The sequence below is a fragment of the Hyla sarda genome, chromosome 2, assembly GCF_029499605.1.
Source record: "Hyla sarda isolate aHylSar1 chromosome 2, aHylSar1.hap1, whole genome shotgun sequence".
Lineage (NCBI taxonomy): Eukaryota > Metazoa > Chordata > Amphibia > Anura > Hylidae > Hyla > Hyla sarda.
In genome coordinates, this window is record NC_079190.1 from 291080971 (window position 1) to 291103968 (window position 22998).

The following is a 22998-nucleotide window of genomic DNA, read 5'->3' on the forward strand; positions in this document are numbered from 1 at the left end:
GAGGATAAGAGGTATTATATTTAGTGGGTATAGTGTGTGGCAGGATTATATTTAGTGGGTACAGTGTATAGCAGTATTATATTCAGGGTACAGTGTGTGGCAGAATTATATTTAGTGAGTACAGTGTATAGCAGTATTATATTCAGGGTACAGTGTATAGCAGTATTATATTCAGAGTACGGTGTGTGGCAGGATTATATTTAGTGGGCACAGTGTATAGCAGTATTATATTCAGGGTACAGTGTATAGCAGTATTATATTCAGGGTACGGTGTGTGGCAGGATTATATTTAGTGGGCACAGTGTATAGCAGTATTATATTCAGGGTACAGTGTATAGCATTATTATATTCAAGGTACAGTGTATAGCAGTATTATATTCAGGGTACAGTGTGTGGCAGTATTATATTCAGGTTACAGTGTGTGGCAGGATTATATTTAGTGGATACAGTGTATAGCAGTATTATATTTAGTGGGTACAGTGTACAGCAGTATTATATTCAGGTTACAGTGTCTGGCAGTATTATATTTAGGGTACAGTGTGTGGCAGGATTATATTTAGTAGGTACAGTGAATAGCAGTATTATATTTAGTGGATACAGTGTATGGCAGTATTCTATTCATGGTACAGTGTGTGGCAGTATTATATTCAGGGTACAGTGTGTGGCAGTATTATATTCAGTGTACAGTGTGTGGCAGGATTATATTCAGGGTACAGTGTGGGGCAGTATTTTATTTAGGTTACACTTTCTGGCAAGGTTATAATGATTATTGTCTTCATGCAGAGGATGAGGATCTGCTGACAAAGTGAGGAGCCAATGATGTCCGGATGTCAGACTCTGCAGAGAAGATGGAGCTGGAGGAAGACCTGGTCTCTGGACGAGATGAAGAAGAAAAGATTACAGAGAAGATATCACTTAAGTCAGAAGACGTCACTCAGGTCACTGACATCATTGTGTGTTCTTATGACTGTCCCATCAGAGCTGTAGTCACTTGTAAGTTCTTCAGTGATGATGGGTAAAACTGTGTCCAGAGACTCTTCAGACATGATGGGAGTTTTAGCTTTCCAACAGCTGGAGAACCACTTCAACCAAGGTGATCGGTGGGGGTCTCAGGCCTTGAGTTGTGTAAGGGGCCCCGAAATTTCTGATGGCAGCCCTGCCAGTGCACATATGACAGGGAAACCAGTCTTGCCCAGTCACTAAACTGCTACTTACATCTGCCCATGGGGACTTCCTGGCTGAGGTGCGTGCGGTGAGTGACGTCATCGCAAGCACCTGGACGCTGACGTCCAGCGCAGAGCGTTCGATAACGTCACTTATAGCGCGCACCTCTGCCAGGAAGTCCTCTCATGCAGATGTAAGTAGTGCAGGCAAGGTAAGAGTGTGTGGGTGAGTGAGAGTGTGTGTGTTTGTTTGTTGGGGTTATCCTACACTACCTTATGTGGGGAATCTATGCTACCTAATGTGGGGAATATATGCTACGCTACCTAATGTGGGGAAATTATGCAATGCTACCTAATGTAGGGAATATATGCTACATAATGTGAGGAAACTATGCTACCTAATGTGGGGGAACTGCTGCCTACCTAATGCAGATTAATGTGAGTTGCAGTGCAATTTTATGGCATATTACTTTTTTTTTTTTTGGGGGGGGGGGGGGGCCCAGGCACATTCTTTGCACAGGGGCCCTCTGTTGTCTGTGTCCGCCCCTGTTCCAAACTATTGTATAGACCTGGCTCACAGGTGCAGACTGCTGGGCTAAATATACAGCAACAGGAGAATACAGCAGCACACTGCTAGCACAAAGATATAGATAGAACATGAGTATATAGATAAAACATGAGTATATAGATAGAATATGAAACGCTATACAGCTGTAGTGCAATAATTGAAAATATGAAACTATGAAACTATACAGTGTGCTGCTGTATTCTCCTGTTGCTGTATATTTAGCCCAGCATTTGCCGCTCATCACTAGTTGTAACAAGCAATATGTGGGTAGGACAAAACGGTCACTAAAAATATGCATCTCTGAACATATACATAACATTAAAAAAGGTAATTCAAAACATCCCCTGTCCCTACACTTCTCACAACATCCTCACCAAGATCCATCAGATTTAATTTTTATAGGCATACTGAAGATCAAAAAATCAATAAGGGTGATAATAAAATCACCCTTATTTTCCAATTTAAAAAACATTATAATAGTTGGTTGTGCTGCGTGCATTACTGTCCAAACTAGTAAAATATAATCTTATATTCCCTCACGGTAAACGGCATAAACTAAAAAAATACCAAACACCAAAAATACTGATTATTAACCACATCATATATCAGAAAAAAAATAATGAATAAAAAAGCAATAAAAAGTGCCATTAAAACAAAAATGGCACAGATAAAAACTACAGATCGTGGTGAAAAAAATAAAAAAAAGTTATAGGGGTATCAGAAAAAAGGACAGTTTTATACATACCAATTTTGTTTTAAAAAGTTAGCTTTTTTTTTTAAGTAGTACAATAATTGAAAAATTCATATACCGTATATGCCGTCGTATAAGGCGACTTGGCGTATAAGACGACCCCCAACTTTTACAGTTAAAATATAGAGTTTGGGATATACTCACCATGTAAGACTACCCCTCCTACCGCGATGTACGGTACCTTTTAGTTCCCCCCACATTAGGTAGGCATCATGTTCCCCCACATTTGGTAGGCAGTATAGTTCCCCCCACATTAGGTAGGCAGCATAGTTCCACCCACATTAGGTAGGCAGTATAGTTCCCCCCACATTAAGTTGCCAGTTCCCCAACATTAGGTTGCCAGTTCCCCCACATTAGGTCGGCAGATCCCCCACAATAGTAGGCAGCTCCCCCACAATAGGTCGGGAGTTACCCCACATTAGGTCAGCAGTTACCCCACATTAGTAGGCAGATCCCCCACATTAGTAGGCAGCTCCCCCACATTTGTAGGCAGCTCCCCCCACATTTGTAGGCAATTCCCCCACATTAGGTCAGCATTTCCCCCACAATAGTAGGCAGTTCCCCCACAATAGTAGGCAGCTCCCCCCACATTTGTAGGCAGCTCCCCCACAATAGTAGGCAGCTCCCCCCACATTTGTAGGCAGCTCCCCCCACATTTGTAGGCAGCTCCCCCCACATTTGTAGGCAGCTCCCCCCACATTTGTAGGCAGCCCCCCCCCACATTAGGTCAGCAGTTCCCCCACAATAGTAGGCAGCTCCCCCCACATTAGATTGGCAGCTCCCCCCAACAGACATACAGCTTCCAGCCATATAGAGTGTATGGCTGCAGGCTGTTTGTCTGTACTGCCCCCACAGTGTTCCGATCACCGCTCCTCCGGCCCGGGTCACCATCTACTGCTATGGCCTATGGACCATGGCAGTAGGTGCCAGGACCGGGGAGCGGTGACCGGATCATTTAAGATAGCACGGCCGGTCACTCACCAAGCCCCGGTCGGCGCGTCCTCCTGCGGTCCTCCTGCGGTCCTCCTGGTCCTGCGCTCCTCTGCCTCTATGGTTGTAGGCACGTGACGTCACTGACGTCCCGTGCGTACAACCATAGAAACGGAGGACCGAACCACAGGAGGACCGAAGGAGGATCGCAGGAGGACGCCGGGGAATGGTAAGTGACCGGCGGACATCCTTATGTCCCGAAAACATTTTTCGGGACACAGGGATGTCCGGCATAGGAATACCTATGAGTATCTGCCCGGGCCGGCTCCCGTGTGTGGCTGCAGGCGGGGGCCGGCCAGAGCAAGTAAAAGCTAATACTGTATACTAAAAACCAAGGGGCCTCCAGCTGTTGTAAAACTACAACTCCCAGCATGCCCGGACAGCCTTTGCCGTGCTGGGAGTTGTAGTTTCATAACAGCTGGAGGCACCCTGGTTTTTAGTATACAGTATTAGTTTTTACTTGCTCTGGCCGGCCCCCGCCTGCAGCCACACATGGGAGGCGGCCCAGGCAGATAATCAGAAGTTTTCCTATCCCGGACCTCAATACCCGGCGTATAAGACGACCCCCGACATTTCAGAAGAAAATTTGGGGTTAAAAAGTCGTCTTATACGCCGGGATATGCGGTAAATTGGGTATGGTTTTAATCGCATTGACCTACAAATAAAGAGAACATATCATTTATACCATAAAGTTTACTATGTAAATACCAAATAGGCAAAATTTACAAAATAGCAGTTTTCTTATTTTACCGTATTTATCGGGGTATACCGCGCACCGGCCTATAACATGCACCCTCATTTTACCAAGGATATTTGGGTAAAAAAAGTTTTTTACCCAAATATCCTTGGTAAAATGAGGGTGCATGTGTATACCCGATACACTGTTTCTTACCCCGCAGAAGCCCCCAGGAAAGGCAGGGGGGAGAGGCCGTCGCTGCCCGCTTCTCTCCCCCTGCCTTTCCTGGGGTCTAGAGCCCTGCTGCCGCCGCTTCTCTTCCCCTGGCTATCGGCGCCACTGCCCCTTCTCTCCCCCTGTCTATCGGTATCGCTGCTCCATTGCCGGCGCCGCTTCTCTCCCCCTGGCTATCGGCACCGGCAATGGGGCAGCGGCACCGATATCCAGGGGGAGAGAAGGGGCAGCGGCACCGATAGACAGGGGGAGAGAAGGGGCCGCGGCGCCGATAGCAGGGGGAGAGAATCGGCGGCAGCAGGGACCCCAGGACAGGCAGGGGCAGACAAGCCCGCAGCAGTGGCGGTCTCTGCACCTGAAAAAGCTGCTGCAGTTCATTGATTTAAAGCGCCCGCTTTAAATCATTGAACTGCAACGGCTTATCGGCGTATAACACTGCAACAGCTTATCGGCGTATAATAGACTTTAGGCTAAAAATTTTAGCCAAAAAAATGCGTGTTATACGCCGATAAATACGGAAATTATTTTTAAAATTAAAGATGTACCGTATATATTTGAGTATAAGCCGAGTTTTTCAGCACGATTTTTCGTGCTGAAAACGCCCCCCTCGGCTTATACTCCGCCTGTCAATCCCTTCTCAGTGGTCTTCAACCTGCAGTCCTCCAGATGTTGCAAAACTACAACTCCCAGCATGCCCGGACAGCCAGCGGCTGTCCAGGCATGCTGGAAGTTGTAGTTTTGAAACATCTGGAGGTCCGCAGGTTGAAGACCACTGTCGGGCCTTCGTCATCATCCAGACCCCCCTTTAGTTTTCTACTCACATCCCCTCGGTGGGAAGGAAGGGTGAACTGGTCCGGGCCATCTATGCAGCAGGGACCGTCCGGTGGGGAGGGTTAGTTATTCCGGGCTGTCCATCTTCACCGGGAGGCCCTCTTCTCCGCTCCGGGCCCGGCCCTGGACTAGTGACGTTGCCTTGACGACGACGCACAGGGACGTTCATGCGCAGGTGAAGATGGACAGCCCGCAGCGACTGACCCTCCCCACCGGATGTTCCCTGCAGCATAGATGGCCCGGACCAGCTCACCCTTCCTTCCCACCGAGGGGAGGTGAGTAGAAAACTAAAGGGGGGTCTGGATGATCACGAAGGCCCGACAGTGGTCTTCAACCTGCGCACTTCAAGATGTTTCAAAACTACAACTCCGGGCATGCTGGGAGCTGTAGTTTTGCAACATCTGGAGGTCCGCAGGTTGAAGACCACTGATTGAAGGGATTGACAGGCGGTGATGATGAAGGGGGGGGGGATGATGACGAGGGGGATGATGACAGGGTGATGATAAAGGGGGGAGATGATGACAGGGTGATGATGACGGGGGTGTTAATGACGGGGGTCTGGATGATGACAGGGGGATGATGTATTTACCACCCTAGGCTTATAGTCAAGTCAATAACTTTTCCTGGGTTTTTGGGGTGAAATTAGGGGCCTCGGCTTATATTCGGGTCGGCTTATACTCAAGTATATATGGTAATTGCAAAGTAATTGCAAAATTTTCATATGGTTCTGTAGGTATAAACAATTAAAATAATAGAGTTATGCTTCCTAAAAGAAGAGGAGGAAAAAACTAAAATGCAAAAATGAAAATTGGTTTTGTCCTTAACTCCTGAAGGACGCAGCCCTTTTTCACCTTAAGGACTGAGCCCTTTTTCGCAATTCTGACCACTGTCACTTTACGAATTAATAACGCAAATTTATTTTACCGAATATTCTGATTCTGAGATTGTTTTTTCGTGACATATTCTACTTTATTTTGGTGGTAAATTTTCAGCATGAATTCAGCATTTTTCTAACTTTGAAGCTCTCTACTTGTAAGGAAAATGGATATTCACAAAAATTTTTATTTTTCTTTACAAATACAATATGTCCGCTTTATGTTGGCATCATAAAATGGACATATTTTTGCTTTTTGAAAAAATTTGAGGGCTTCAAAGTAGAGCAGCAATTTTCAAAAATGTCATGAAAATTGCTAAATCTGAAGGGACAGATGTTACAGAACTACAACTTCCAGCATGCCTGGGCAGTCGAGGCATGCTGAGAGTTGTAGTTTGGCAACATCTGGAGGGCTACCGTTTGGGCACCACTGTAACAGTGGTTTCCAAACTGTGACCCTCCAGATGTTGCAAAACTACAGTTCCCAGCATGCCCAGACAGCCTTTGGCTGTCTGTGCATGCTGGGAGTTGCAGTTTGGCCTTCCTAGTGGTTACCACAGTCAAGATCATTTTACTTTACCTTTCAATACCCCCCCCCCACGTTGATTCCCTACCTGAGCAAGGATCCAGCAGGCTCCAGCGAAGATCGCAGGTCCCCAGGCATCTTCTCCTGCAGGTACAGCCTCCATCTTCTTCCCAGATCCCCTCGACATCCAGGGGCGGGCAGAACGGGGGGTTGCCATGGCAACCCCCTGTCCTGCACTGCCATTGGTCAGAACTCCGTTCTGACTAATGGCAGGGGATAGGAGGAGATCGCAGCTCTGCGACCTCACTCCTATGCCTTAGGCTGATCGGGGCTGTTGCTGACAACTCCGATCAGCCCTATTTTCCGGGTGATCGGGTCACCAGAGATCCGATCAGCCCAGAATTGGAGAAAATCGCATGTCTGAATTGACATGCGATTTTCTCCGATCGCCGACATGGGGGGTCTCAGGACCCCCCTGGGTCATGTGCCGGGCTGCCTGCTGAATGATTTCAGCAGGCATCCGGCTCCGGTCCCCAACTGGCTAGCGGTGGGGACCGGATTTCCCACGGGCATATGGATACGCCCTCAGTCCTTAAGGACTTGGAATACAGGGCGTATCCCTACGCCCTGTGTCCTGAAGAGGTTAAAGGGTTAACCATTTGACCAGTGTAGTTAAATGAAAACAAATGTAACAATTTATTTAAGATATACTAAAAATAGCAAACCATTACAACTCTATTGTGCTGCTAACATTGATAAAACATACCACAAGACCTTTGTGGCTGTTAAATGGGTATCCAGTGAAAATAATTTTGTTCATATCAACTGGCTCTAGAAAAGGTAAACCGATTTGTAACTTACTTCTATTAACCCCTTAACCCGTTCAGGAACGTTACGTCCCGACACCCTGGGTCTTAAGGACCCATGACGTACAGTTACATCATGGGCAGTTCCGGTCCCCGCCGGGCGGAGATCGGACCGGGATGCCTGCTGAAATCATTCAGCAGGAATCCCGTGCAAATGCCCAGGGGGGTGAATTCACACTTGCGATTTGCGCAATTCCGGGTCATTACGGGTCTATGGTGACCCGGAATGTAAGGGGGATCGCGGGTGTCTAAGACACCCAGGATCCCCCTGAAGCGATAAGAGTGAGGTGGCACGGGTGCCACCCCTCCTTTCCCTGCTATTGGTGGTCTAGACGCGACCACCAATAGCAGATCGGGGGCGGGGGGGGGGTTACTTTCGTTTTCCCCGTCCTGCCCTCCCACAATAGGCGGGGCAGGACGGGGAAACGACTGGGACCGACGCTGAAGATCCACTTACCGATCCAGGCGGGCGACGGAAGCTGCGGGCGACGGAGATCGGCGGGCGGCGATGACGTGCGGCTGGATCCGACGTGAGTTGCCTAGCAACATCTGGAGGGTACAGTTTGAGACCATTATATAATGGTCTCTAACTGTAGCCCTCCAGATGTTGCAAAACTACAACTCCCAGCATGCCCAGACAGCTGTTTGGGCATGCTGGAATACGTCGTTTTGCAACAGCTGGAGGGCTACTGTTTGAGACCACTATATAGTGGTCCCTAAACTGTAGCCCTCCAGATCTTGCAAAACTACAACTCCTAGCATTCCCAAACAACTGTTTGCTGTCAGGGCATGCTGGGAATTGTAGTTTTGCAACAACTGGAGGACCACAGTTTGTAGATCACTTTGCAGTGTTCTCTAAAACTGTAGCCCTCCAGATGTTACAAAACTGCAAATCCCAGCATGTCCAAACAGCAATCAGCTGTCTCGGCATGCTGGGAGTTGTAGTTGCGTACCTCCAGCTATTGCATAACTACTTCTCCCAGCATGCCCGTCGGCGATCAGTACATGCTGGGAGTTGTAGTTTTGCAACAGCTGGAGGCACACTGGTTACAAAATGCTGAGTTAGGTAACAGATCCTAACTGAAGGTTTTCCAACATGTGTGCCTCCAGCTGTTGCAAAACTACAACTCCCAGCATTTCCAGACATTCCACATGCTGGGAATTTAGCAACAGCTGGAGGCACCCTGTTTGGGTATCACTGGCGTAGAATACCCCTATGTTCACCCCTATGCGATCCCTAATTTAGTCCTCAAATGCGCATGGCGCTCTCTCACTTCAGAGCCCTGTCATATTTCAAGGAAACAGTTTAGGGCCACATATGGGGTATCTCCGAACTCGGGAGAAATTGCACTACAAATATTGGGGGGCTTTTTCTCCTTTTACCCTTTATGAAAAGGAAAAGTTGGGGCTACACCAGCTTGTTAGTGTAGAAAAATAAAAAAAATTGACACTAACATGCTGGTGTTGCCCTATACTTTTTATTTTCACAAGCATTAAATGGAAAAAAAGACCCCCAAAATTTGTAACGCAATTTCTCCTGAGTACAGAAATACCCCAGATGTAGGCGTAAAATGCTCTGTGGGCGCACAACAAGGCTCAGCAGTGAGAGCGCACTATGTACATTTGAGGCCTAAATTGGTGATTTGCACAGGGGTGGCTGATTTTACAGCGGTTCTGACATAAACGCAAAAATATAAATACCCACATGTGACCCCATTTTGGAAACTACACCCCTCATGTAATGTAATAATGGGTACAATGAGCATTTACGCCCCACAGGTGTCTGACAGATTTTTGGAACAGTGGTCCGTGAAAATTAAAAATTTTATTTTTCATGTGCACAGCCCACTGTTCCAAAGATCTGTCAAACACCAGTGGGGTGTAAATACTCACTGCACCACTTATTAAATTCTGCGAGCGGTGTAGTTTCCAAAATAGGGTCACATGTGGGGGGGGGGGTCCACTGTTCTGGCACCACGGGGGCTTTGTAAACGCACATGGCCCCTGACTTCCATTCCAAACTATTTTTTTCCCAAAAGCTCAATGGCGCTCCTTCTCTTCTGAGCATTGTAGTGCGCCAGCAGAGCACTTGACATCCACACATGGGGTATTTCCATACTCAGAAGAAATGGGGTTACAAATTTTGGGGGGTCTTTTCTGCTGTTAACCCTTGCAAAAATGTGAAATTTGGGGGGAGGCGCACATTTTTTTTTTTTACATATGCAAAAGTCATGAAACCCCTGTGGGGTATTAAGGCTCACTTTATTCCTTGTTACGTTCCTCAAGGGGTCCAGTTTCCAAAATGGTATGCCATGTGCTTTTTTTTTGCAGTTCTGGTTCCATAGGGGCTTCCTAAATGCGACATGCCCCCCGAGCAAAATTTGCTCTCAAAAAGCCAAATATGACTCCTTCTCTTCTGAGCATTGTAGTTCGCCCGTAGTGCACTTCAGGTCAACTTATGGGGTACCTCCATACTCAGAAGAGATGGGATAACAAATTTTGGGGGGTCTTTTCTGCTATTAACTCTTGCAAAAATGTGAAATTTGGAGGGAAACACACATTTTAGTAAAAAAAAAATATTTTTTACATATGCAAAAGTCGTGAAACACCTGTGGGGTATTAAGGCTCACTTTATTCCTTGTTACGTTCCTCAAGGGGTCTAGTTTCCAAAATGGTATGGCATGTGTTTTTTTTTTGCTGTTCTGGCACCATAGGGGCTTCCTAAAGGCAACATGCCCCCCAAAAACCATTTCAGAAAAACGTACTCTCCAAAATCCCCTTGTCGCTCCTTCGCTTCTAAGCCCTCTACTGCGCCCGTCGAACAATTTAGATAGACATATGAGGTATGTGCTTACTCGAGAGAAATTGGGCTACAAACATAAGTATACTTTTTCTATTTTACCCCTTGTAAAAATTCAAAAATTGGGTCTACAAGAACATGCGAGTGTAAAAAATGAAGATTGTGAATTTTCTCCTTCACTTTGCTGCTATTCCTGTGAAATACCTAAAGGGTTAAAATGCTGACTGAATGTCATTATGAATACTTTAGGGGGTGCAGTTTTTATAATGGGGTCATTTGTGGGGTATTTCTAATACTTAAAACCTGAACTGGTCCCTGAAAAATTGTGAGTTTGAAAATTTTGTGAAAAATTGGAAAATTGCTGCTGAACTTTGAAGCCCTCTGGTGTCTCCCAAAAGTAAAAACTTGTCAATTTTATGATGCATACATAAAGTAGACATATTGTATATGTGAATCAAATTTTTTTTTTATTTGGAATATCCATTTTCCTTACAAGCAGAGAGCTTCAAAGTTAGAAAAATGCTAAATTTTCTAATTTTTCATCAAATTTTGGCATTTTTCACCAAGAAATGATGCAAGTTACCACAAAATTTTACCACTATGTCAAAGTAGAATATGTCACGAAAAAACAAGCTTGGAATCAGAATGATAACTAAAAGCATTCCAGAGTTATTAATGTTTAAAGTGACAGTGGTCAGATGTGGTCAAAAAATGGCCGGGTCCTACAGTGGAAATTGGCTGGGTCCTTAACCCCTTCCCGACCTATGACATACCTGTACGTCATGGGTGGCAAGGTGTTCCCGACCCATGACATACAGGTACGTCATGAACATTTTTGCCGCTACTCGCGGCATCCCGCAGCGCCCGGAAAGATGGTGGCTATCACTGATAGCCAGCCATCTTATCATGCGACCACGGGGGGTTTCATCCCCCACCCCCCCAGCGATCGCTGCTATCAGCTAGTCAAATCTGACTAATAGCAGCGTTTCGCTATCAGAATACTTAGCAGCGTGGTGTGTGAGTCCCGATCAGGGGATCGGGACACACACCGCTCTGCTAAGTGTCCCTGACCCGTCCCCCGGCGTCACTTACCCATCCGAGCGGTGTCCCGAGCGGTCCCAGCGCGAGCGACGTCCTCCAGGCGGTCCCGGCGGCGCTGCGTCCCAGCGGTGAGTTTCCGGCAGCAGTGCGGCCTCTTCATTGGCAGCAGTGAGATCGCCGTAAAGCGATCTCACTGCTGCCTCTGGGAGTTTCAAAACTGCAACTCCCAGCATGCCCAGACAGCCTTTGGCTTTCTGGGCATGCTGGGAGTTGTAGTTTTGCAACATCTGGAGGTCCTCAGTTTGGAGACCACTGTATAATGGTCTCCAATCTGTGCTCTTCCAGATGTTGCAAAACTACAAATCTCAGCATGCTCAGTCTGTCCAGGCATGCTGGGAGTTGTAGTTCTCTAACATCTGGAAGAGCACAGATTGGAGACCATTATACAGTGGTCTCCAAACTGTGGACCTCCAGATGTTGCAAAACTACAACTCCCAGCATGCCCAGACTGCCCAAGCATGCTGGAAGTTGTAGTTCGGCAACATCTGATCCTTCAGATATTGCCGAACTACAACTTCCAGCATGCCTGGGCAGTCTGGGCATGCTAGGAGTTGTAGTTTTGCAACAACTGGAGGCACACTAGTTGGGAAACATTGTCCGTTTCCTACCTCAGTGCCTCCAGCTGTTGCAATTGTTGCAAAACTATAACTCCCAGCATGCACTGACAGACCATGCATGCTGGGAGTTGTAGTTTTGCAACAGCTGGAGGCACACTGGTTCGGAAACACTAAGTTTGGTTACAAAACACTTGTTTATTACTTAACTTAGTGTTTCCAAACCAGTGTTCCTCCAGCTGTTGCAAAACTACAACTCCCAGCATGCACGGACAGCCAAAGGGCATGCTCGGAGTTTGCAACAGCTGGATGTTTGCCCCCTCCCCCCAATGTGAATGTACAGGGTACACTCACATGGGCGGAGGTTTACAGTGAGTGCTGCAAGTTTGAGATGGCGCAAATTTTGCGCTGCAGCTCAAACTTCCAGTGGCAAACTTGCTGTGAACCTCTGCCCATGTGACTGTACCCTAAAAACACTACACTACACTAACACTAACCTAAAATAAAAAGTAAAAAACACTACATATACACATATCCCTACACAGCCCCCCCTCCCCAAAAAAATGAAAAACGTCTGGTACGCTACTGTTTCCAAAACGGAGCCTCCAGCTGTTGCAAAATAATAACTCCCAGTATTGCCGGACAGCCATTGACTGTCCAGGCATGCTGGGAGTTTTGCAACAGCTGGAGGCACCCTGTTTGGGAATCATTGGCATAGAATACCCCTATGTCCACCCCTATGCAAATCCCTAATTCAGGCCTCAAATGCGCATGGCGCTCCCTCATTTTGGAGCCCTGTCGTATTTCAGAGCAACAGTTTTGGGACACATATGGGGTATCGCCGCACTCGGGAGAAATTGCCTTACAAATTTTGGGGGGCTTTTTCTTCTTTAACCCCTTATGAAAAGGTGAAGTTGGGGTCTACACCAGCATGTTAGTGTAAAAAATAAATTTTTTACACTGACATGCTGGTGTTGCCCCATACTTTTCACAAGAGGTAAAAGGGAAAAAAGACCCTCTAAATTTGTAATGCAATTTCTCCCGAGTACGGAGATACCCCATATGTGGGCGCAAAGTGCTCTGGGGGCGCACAACAAGGCCCAGAAGGGAGAGTGCACCATGTACATTTGAGGCGATTTGCACAGGGGTGGCTGATTGTTACAGCAGTTCTGACAAACGCAAAACAATAAATATCCATATGTGAAACCATTTTGGAAACTACACCCCTCACGGAATGTAATAAGGGGTGCAGTGAGCATTTACACCCCACTGGTGTATGACAGATTTTTGGAACAGTGGTCTGTGAAAATGAAAAATAAAATTTTTGATTTGCACAGTCCACTGTTTCAAATATCTGTCAAATGCCAGAGGGGTGTAAATGCTCACTGCACCCCTTATTAAATTCCATGAGGGGTATAGTTTCCAAAATGGGGGGGGGGGTCCACTGTTCTGGCACCATAGGAGCTTCTTAAATGGGACATGCCCCCCAAAAACTCTTTCAGAAAAACTCACTCTCCAAAATCCCATTGTCGCTCCTTCCCTTCTGAGCCCTCTACTGCGCCCGCCGAACACTTTACATATGCATATGAGGTATTTCCTTACTCAAGAGAAATTGGGTTACAAATTTTAGGGTGATTTCTCTCCTTTTACCCCTTGTAAAAATTCAAAAATTGGGTCTACAAGAAAATGCGAGTGTAAAAAATGAAGATTTAGAATTTTCTCCTTCACTTTGCTGCTATTCCTGTGAAACACCTAAAGGGTTAAAACACTTACTGAATGTAATTTTGAATACTTTGGAGGGTGCAGTTTTTATAATGGGGTCATTTATGGGGTATTTCTAATATGAAGACCCTTAAAATCCACTTCCAACCTGAACTGGGCCCTGAAAAATTAAGATTTTGAAAATCTTGAGAAAAATTGGAAAATTGCTGCGGAACTTTGAAGCCCTCTGGTGTCTTCCAAAAGTAAAAACTTGTCAATTTTTTTATGCAAACACAAAGTAGACATATTGTATATGTGAATCAATATGTAATTTATTTGGAATATCCATTTTCCTTTCAAGCAGAGACCAAAGCTAAATTATCTAAATTTTCATGAAATTTTTAGATTTTTTACCAAGAAAGGATGCAAATATCAGTGAAATTTTACCAATAACATAAAGAAGAATATGTCACATAAAAACAATCTCGGAATCAGAATGATAAGTAAAAGCATTCCAGAGTTATTAATGTTTAAAGTGACAGTGGTCAGATTTTCAAAAAATGCCCAGGTCCTGAAGGTGAAAATGGGCTGGGTCATGAAGGGGTTAAAGGGTTAAGGACCAAGCCCATTTTAACCTTAAAGGGGTATTCCAGGCAAAAACTTTTTTATATATATCAACTGGCTCCAGAAATGTAAACAGATTTGTAAATTACTTCTATTAAAAAATCTTAATCCTTTCAGTACTTATGAGCTTCTGAAGTTAAGGTTGTTCTTTTCTGTCTAAGAGCTCTCTGATTACACCTGTCTTGGGAAACGCCCAGTTTAAAAGAGGTTTGCTATGGGGATTTGCTTCTAAACTGGGCATTTTCTGAGACAGGTGTCATCAGAGAGGATTTAGACAGAAAAGAACAACCTTAACTTCAGAAGCTCATAAGTACTGAAAGGATTAAGATTTTTTTAATAGAAATTATTTACAAATCTGTTTAACTTTCTGGAGCCTGTTGATATATATAAAAACGTTTTTGCCTGGAATACCCCTTTAAGGACCAGGCCAATAAAATGTTTGCATTTTCCTTTTTTCCTCCTCGCCTTCTAAAATCCATAACTCTTTTATATTTCCATCTACAGACACATATAAGGGCTTGTTTTTTTGCGTGACCAATTGTACTTCGTAATGAAATCTCTCATTTTACCATAAAATGTATGGCAAATCCAAAAAATTATTTTTTTAGGGAGGAAATTTAAATGAAAACCCCAATTTTGCACATTTTAGAGGGTTTTGTTTTCCCACTGTACACTTTAGGGTAAAAATGACATTTGTTCTTTATTCTGTGGGTAAATACGATTAAAATGATACACATGGCTAGATACTTTTATATTTTTGTACCTCTTTAAAAAAATCTAAAACTTTTTGTACAAAATCAGTAATCTAAAATCACCCTATTTTGACCACCTATCACTTTTTGACTTTTCCATACATAGGGGGGTATGAGGGCTCATTTTTTTGTGCCGTCATGTGTACTTTTTTATTGATACCACATTTGCATATCTAAAACTTTTAGATAATTTTGTATAAAAAAATGTTTTTAATAAAATATGACTAAAAGTAGCATTTTTGGACTTTTTTCTTTTACGTTCACGCCGTTCATCGTAAGGGATCATTAACATTATTTTTTGATAGTTCAGACATTTATGCATGCGGCGATACCAAATATGTTTAAAAAAAATTAAGCCTTTTGGGGGTAAAATGGGAAAAACTGAAAATTTTCATTTTTATTGGGGGAGGGGATTTTTCCAATTTTTTTAACTTTTTTTTTACATTTTTCAACTTTTTTTTACACTTTTTATGTCCCCATAGGGAACTATCTATAGCAATCTTTTGATTGCTAATACTGTTCAGTGCTATGCATAGGACATAGCACTGATCAGTATTATCGGCTATCTTCTGCTCTGGTCTGCTTGATCTCAGACCAGAGCAGGAGACGACAGGAGAGGAGGTGAGGAGACCTCCGTCTGCCATTACAGATGATCAGATCCCCACGGCAGCGTTGCGGGTGATCCGATCATCTATTTTAACATGCGCACTGCCGCAGATGCCGTGATCTGTACTGATCCCGGCATCTGAGGGGTTAATGGCGGACATCCGCGTGATCGCGGATGTTGGACATTACTCACAGGTCCCTGGCTTATAGAACCTGCTGTGTATGACGCGAGAACCGCTCCGATGCTCATGGTCATACGCAGGACATAAATGTACGTCCTGGTGCGCTAAGTACCGCCGCACCAGGACGTACATTTACGTCTGTGGTCGTTAAGAGGTTAAAAAATCTTTATCCGTCCAGGACTTATCAGCTGCTGAAGTGGAGTTGTACTTTTCTGTCTGACAACAGTGCTCTCTGCTGACACCTCTGTCTGTCTCAGGAACTGCACAGAGTAGGAGCAAATCCCCATAGCAAACCTATCCTGCTCTGGACAGTTCCTGAGACAGACAGAGGTGTCAGCAGAGAGAGCTATTGTCAGACAGAAAAGAACAACTCAACTTCAGCAGCTGATAACTACTTGAAGGATTACTGTTTTTTAATAGAAGTAATTTACAAATCTCTTTATCTTTCTGGAACCAGTTGATATGAAAAAAATTGTTTTTCACCGGATCTGTACTGATCCCAGCATCTGAGGGGTTAATGGTGGACATCCACATGATCGCAAACCTATCCTGCTCTGGACAGTTCCTGAGACAGACAGAGGTGTCAGCAGAGAGAGCTATTGTCAGACAGAAAAGAACAACTCAACTTCAGCAGCTGATAAGTACTGGAAGGATTTATATTTTTTAATAGAAGTAATTTACAAATCTGTTTAACTTTCTGGAACCAGTTGATATGAAAAAAATTGTTTTTCACCGGAGTACCGCCTTTAAATAGCATATAGTTATATTGTTAGTAGAAATATTCCTGATGGTAATAATAAAATTAAAAAAGACTGTATATAGCAATAATAAGTAACCACTATAAAACAACTGTATTAATAATGTTTAATAATCAATTTGTGTAGTTAAAAAACATTTTCGGGTTAGTTTTACTTTCTTTGGCGATCAGTCTTACTGTCTCCACTTTTGTTGCTTTTATGTGTTTTTACATACTTTATTTCTTTTCCCTATAGCTTTTTCATGCTTCTTCGCTTCCTTCCTGTTTTAGCAGCTTAAATGCTTTTTTTGTCATTTATTGCCCCCTTTAGATTTTTATTCATCTACATTGGTTTTCTCTCGTTCCTGAACCTTTTGTTCCGACCATAAGGTATGCACCTGTCACGGTAAGAATTTAAAGGGGTTATCAAGCAGGAAGGTTTTTAGTTTTATTTTTTACAGCTTGACATACCTTTACTTACCTCCAGCAGTGCCTCTGGTCCCCAACTGCGCTCCCCTTCTGCTCAATAAATCGTGACGCCTGGGCCCAGGCAGTCACACTGCCCTTCAGCCAATTACTGGCCGAAAGGGACATTGATAAAGTTTGTTTTTCTTGTGGCCCCTCAAAAGGTTCCCTTATTGAAGGACAAGTTATAATCTATTAAATTATGATCATTATTTCCTGAGTGTCCTCCTACCTGCACATTAGTTACTCTGTAAAGTTTGTTGGTTAAGTCCAGTAGAGTGCCCCCTTTGGTTGGGTCCTGCACCATTTGGGACAGATAACTATGAAGGAGATTTATCAAGCTCCGTAGTAGATTTTTTTGCATAAAAAGTCGCACATACTTGCGCACGTGCGACTTTTCTATGCATGCTGCGACTTTTAGATTGTTGCTTATTCCAAAGCACATTTCTGAAATCTGCTCACGTAGTATATTTTTTTTGGTTACTTTGCAGTGGTCATGAATTTATAAAATCCGATAGTCGCTATTTGTGAAGAAAAAAAGTTACATCTCCATTTAAAAGTCGCATATGTATTCCAGGTCCAACCTGGCTTACAGAAAGTGCAGAAAAGGAAATTAACACCCACTTTAACAACTGTTCCTGTTCTGCACACCTTGTTATTTTAGGACACGTACATGTTGGTGTACCCACTACATTTTAATATTAATGTTGTGTTAAAATAGAATAAGGCACAAAATAATTGTGTTAGAATTTTTACAGACTACGTAAATAACCCATATGTGCCACTAAAAATTTTCCTTAAAAAAAGAAACATCCATAGTAATACAGCTTCATGTACATTTTGGGGTGGGTAACGCACCGAGACATTTTTTTTTTTGTGGCTTCACTATTCTTTATGCATCTGTTGGTGCTGCGCTGTCTTTCTTCCTGACGCAAACTCCGGCCTCAGTGCAGCGGCGCTAGACTCCACCCACCAACGTCGCAAAATGCGGGCTCAAAATTAAACAAAAAAGCCTCCAGAGTACGGATATTCATGTTGCGGCATAGTATGCTTTTAATATTTTTTTTATTTCTGAGGAGGGTGGATGGGTTGTTTCAGGATAGTTGGAGTGCAGCTATTTAGTGCCAGGGAGGCCAGTCAGGGTGTCACGCGATGTGATACACCCCTCTACCCCTCCCCATCACACTCTAGCAATGCTACTGGTAATAAAGGGTAAAGAACTTCAGCTATTAACATAAGGGAAAACTTTTCTGCTTTAAAAAATCCTTTTGTAAGCGGGTTTCCCGAGTTTTGCTTAGGTGCGATTTATTTATCAAGGTCGTGGGACTATTTGATAAATAGGTCGCATGTAAGCAAAAGTAAGTTAAAAAAAATTGTCATATAAAAGCCATACATTTGAAAAGAATGATAAATCTCCTTCTATGAGATTTACAGGTCCCAGTTTAAATCCCTCATGATAACCCCCTGATTGTGATTTGCTGCCATGTTTATTGGCCTCAATAATTAATCTTCTGCTGTTTCCATTATACTTTCCAGTTGCTTGTCTAGATTCAGGATCTGGGCTTCCAAATGAACAACACAGCAATATGTACCCTCAAACAGCTGTTCAAGGATTGAATACATCAAGAAAGATGTACACTTTCACAATTTTTTTTATATTTTATACTTTTTTTGCATAAAAAAGTCGCACGTACTTTTGCCTGGATCTGGCGGTTTGTTCTCAGGGCTGCCATCAGAAATTTTGGGGCCCCTTACCCAACTCAAGGCCTGGGCCCCCTCCCCCAGGCCTGCCTCCAGGGCCCGCCCACTATTTTCCCCACTGTCTATGAATAACAAGACCCATTTAGTTCACTGAGGAAGGAAGGAAGGAATGAAGGAGGAAATATACATATTAATATCATACTGTTACTGGGCAAATCCTGTATACTGACACCAATATTACCAATAATATAAGGACACAAGATAGAATAGTATCTCCACACCATGACCACTACCTTTACCTTTATTTTTATAGTGACTGTAAAAAATTCATTGAACATAGACCAATATTCCCCATACAAAGCCCATATAGCAGTGACCCCGGCTCTACGCAGGGCCTGCAGAGCGTATAAGTGATTACAGTACAATAACATTTACTGACTCATGGGGGCATCTTCTTGGAGTTGTTCTTTTTCCTTTTCTTCTCTGTTTTGATCTGATCGCCATAAAGTCTTCTTCCAACCCTGAGTCGTCTCCACAGAATCTGCCAGACAACAAACATATTAGGTTCTGCACTTTTTCTACACATTCCCCACCTGTTTCCTACACTCAGTGCCCCAAATAATGCCCTTGGGTCCCTGCGAGGGAGTAGGTGTGTTGGGATAAAGAGTAGGGAGATTGGGTGGTGGTGGGTAGGTAATTTCTTCTCCCCTATTAGGTAGTGCCTTCAGTAGGTAGGTAGGATGGAAATTTCCCCTATAAGATGGAAACCCCTCCAGTAGGTCTTTGATGCTCCCAGTAGGTAGGTAGTAGGTAATACCCCCATTAGGTAGGTTGTAAGAGATGCCCCCTGTCCCAGTGTCTGAGTCATACTAGGCTGAAGGAAGATTGAAGAATAAAAAAAGGTGCTGGCAGCGGTGGGCGCCTCTCAGGCCCGAGTCCAAGGCCTGTCAGTCTGTCCCTGGATATGAGATAGATATGAGATAGATAAATAGATATAAAATACCATATTAATCGGGGTATACACACACCGGCCTATAACACGCACCCTTATTTTTCCAAGGAAATTTGGGTAAAAAAGTTTTTTTACCCAAATTTCCTTGTTAAAATGCGGGTCCATGAAGGTGCGTGTTTACCCCGATAAACTTTGGTCCCGCAAAAGCCGCTTCGATTCAATGATTTAAAGTGGCCGCTTTAAATCATGTAACTGCAGCATCTTTTGCGGGGCCAGAGTCTGGCCGCTGCCCGATGCTCTCCCCATCCCCAGCTTTCATTTTTACCTGTCCTGGGGCGCGCTCCTGCAGGCTCTGGTACCGGTGGCATCCTGCGCTTTCGCTATGCTCAATGACGAGTGACATTGCGTTGAGGACATCACTCATCAGCACACAACGACACCGGTACCAGAGCCAGCAGGAGCACCAGGACAGGTAAAAATGAAAGCTGGGGATGGTGAGGGCATCGGGCAGCGGCGGGACTCTGGCCCCACAGAACCTGCTGCAGTTACATGATTTAAAGCGGCCACTTTAAATCATTGAACCGCAGCGGCTTTTGCGGGGCCAGAGTTTATCGACAAATAACAAGCAGATTTTCTTTAAGCTAAGCTAATTTTAGCTTAAAAAATGCGTGTCATTGGCTGATAAATGCGGTAGATAGATAAAATAGATAGATATAAGATAGATAGATGATAGATAGATAGAAAATAGATAGAAAGATATTAGATAGATAGATATGAGATAGGTCAGTGTTTCCCAACCAGAGTGCCTCCAGCTGTTGCAAAACTACAACTCCCAGCATGCCCGGACAGCCAAAAGCATGCTGGAAGTTGTAGTTTTGTAAAAACAGGAGGCACTAGGAAACACTAAGATAATGCCTCCCAAACTGACCCCCACCCTCCACCCCTCGCAAAAAGTACCCTACCGGATGGGCAAAATCAGTGGTGGACAGGAGAGGTCCTCTTTTTTTCTTTTTGAATCCATTGAATCAGTCATGTGTCTCCCCCACCAATAAGGCTGCACACAGAGGACTGTGTGGTGGTGGAGGAGCATCCCTCCCCTCACAGAAAGTCAGCGCAGCCACAGCCCCTGCGCTGACTTTAAAGGGACCGCAGACTGAATTAAAAAAAGAAAGAAAAGAAAATGGTCCCCATCTCAGGATGGAATGCCCCATGGTCAGTCCACCCCTTCTTTGATTCGGCTGCAGCAGGGGGGTATCTCATATGACTATATGTATTCACTTGTATTTGCTTCACTCCAGTGTTTTTGCCTATACCTCCTGTATTTCTTCAGTCCTGTGCACTGTGCTTATGCATTTTTAATTTTAACATGTATTTGTATTTCCAATAAAGTTTTGCATATTTTTGTACATATTTTGTTTCTTGCTGAATTCTCTTATTGGGTGTGATATATAGTGTACTGTAAAGTTGTAACATCCGAGCTCTAGCCAGACACGCTGGCCGTGAGCATCAGTCATGTCCCCGCTGCCGGCGGGGCTGGGGTTCCCATCGCGGGATGCGCCCGCATGCGAATCCCAGCCCGTCACTCACCTCCCTGTCCTCGGAGCCCCGGTGGACGTGCCCCTGCCTCCTAGGGCGCGCGCGCAATGAAGCTTTCACTCTTAAAGGGCCAGTGCTCATTTAATCAAGTGTCTACACCTGCACCCTGGTCCTTAAATATCAGCTTCTCCCTTGGTTCCCTGTAGGATCTTTGGTTGTCTATTGCCATAGTGAAAGTTCTGTGTCTCTGTTACTGTGTACCAGTTCCTTGCTACCTTCCTGCCCTGACCTACTGTCATCTTGCCACATCCTGCCATTCTCCTTCTGTGCCACTCCACCTCCCAGCTACCTGTGTGGACAAGTCATGCCAGGGGTCCGCAGCAAGACCATCCTGCTTTGCGGCCGGCTCTGGTGAAAACCAGCGGCACCTTAGACTCCGCTCCCTGGCACGGCTCACGTCATCATCCACACAGGCCCAGAGGATCCACCACCTGCCGTGACCATAACAGTAAGATCTGGCCATGGATCCTGCTGGGGTGCCTTTGCCAGATGTCTCGGATCTTTCCACCATTGTGGCTCAGCAGTCACAGCAGTTAGTTCGTCAAGTGCAACAGCTGAACTCTCAGCTATGGTGCAACAGCTACTTGCCGCTCAGCAGCAACAACAGCAACAGAAGCAGCCTCCTGTTCCTGAGCCTCCTCCTGTGTCTTCAGCTTTGCTTGGGACCAAGCTTTGTTTGTCCTTGCCTTCTAAGTATGACGGAGATCCCAAGTTGTGTAGAGGCTTTGTGACACAGTGTTCTATCCATCTTGAACTTATGGCGGATCTGTTCCCGACGGAGCGTGCTTAAGTGGCGTTTGTGTTCAGTCTACTGTCTGGAAAAGCTTTGGCCTGGGCTACTCCTCTCTGGAATCGTAGAGATCCGATCTCCTTGAACCTATCAGCCTTCTTTGCAGAATTCCGCAATGCATTTGAAGAACTCGCGCGAGCCTCCTCTGCCGAGACGGCTCTACTGAACCTCTGCCAAGGGAACTCCTCCATTGGCGACTATGCGGTTCAGTTCCGTACTCTTGCCTCTGAACTTTCTTGGAACAACAAGGCCTTGTGTGCTACCTTTAAAAAAGGACTTTCCTCTCGAATGAAGGATGCTCCCGCTGCATGAGATTCTCCAACAAACCTGAGCGAACGTATCCATTTAGCCACTCGAATAGATGTGCGTTTTGCCGAGAGGCAGGAAGAACTTCCTTTGGAAAAAGAACCTGCCCGAACACGGCGATTACCTTGTCTGGCACTTGTGTTCCAACATCCACTTCTACTATCTACTTTGCCTCCCGCCGATGAGGCTATGGAAGTGGACCATTTTCGCTTAACGCAGCAGGAAAGATCCCGTCGACGTAATGAGAATTTGTGCCTATATTGTGTCAGTCCGGAGCACTTTCTCAAAGACTGTTCTGTACGTCCTCCGTGTTCGGGAGAACACTCTCATCTTGAACATATGTGGTTATATATCATTAATTAAACCTCATAGTCAATGGCGTATGCGCAATAGCGTATTTTTGGTCACTTTTTAATTCGTTAAAAAATGAATAAAAAGTGATTAAAAAGTCCGATCAATACATAAATGGTACCACTAAAAACTTCAGATCACAGTGCAAAAAATGAGCCCTCATACCACCCCATACGCAGAAAAATAAAAAAGTTATAGGGGTCAGAAGATGACAATTTTAAATGTATACATTTTCCTGCATGTAGTTATGATTTTTTCCAGAAGTATGACAAAATCAAACCTATATAAGTAGGGTATAATTT

General features: G+C 44.5%; 2 protein-coding genes across 4 annotated transcripts in view; one reads left to right on the top strand and one right to left on the bottom strand.

The window, feature by feature from the left end:
• LOC130356235 (KN motif and ankyrin repeat domain-containing protein 1-like) overlaps positions 1-22998 on the top strand; it is a 230228-nt gene that overhangs the window by 148932 nt on the left and 58298 nt on the right. The window lies entirely within an intron of this gene.
• The window catches only part of LOC130356236 (pancreatic secretory granule membrane major glycoprotein GP2-like), a 195760-nt gene that overhangs the window by 100180 nt on the left and 72582 nt on the right, over positions 1-22998 (bottom strand). Inside the window, exon 1 of one of the 2 annotated variants that reach the window (XM_056557455.1) lies at positions 5204-5333. The exons of the other annotated variant lie outside the window; for it this stretch is intronic. The gene's annotated coding sequence lies outside the window, so the exon portion shown is untranslated. Of the gene's footprint in view, positions 1-5203; positions 5334-22998 lie in introns of those variants that run through there. 2 annotated transcript variants of the gene reach the window in all.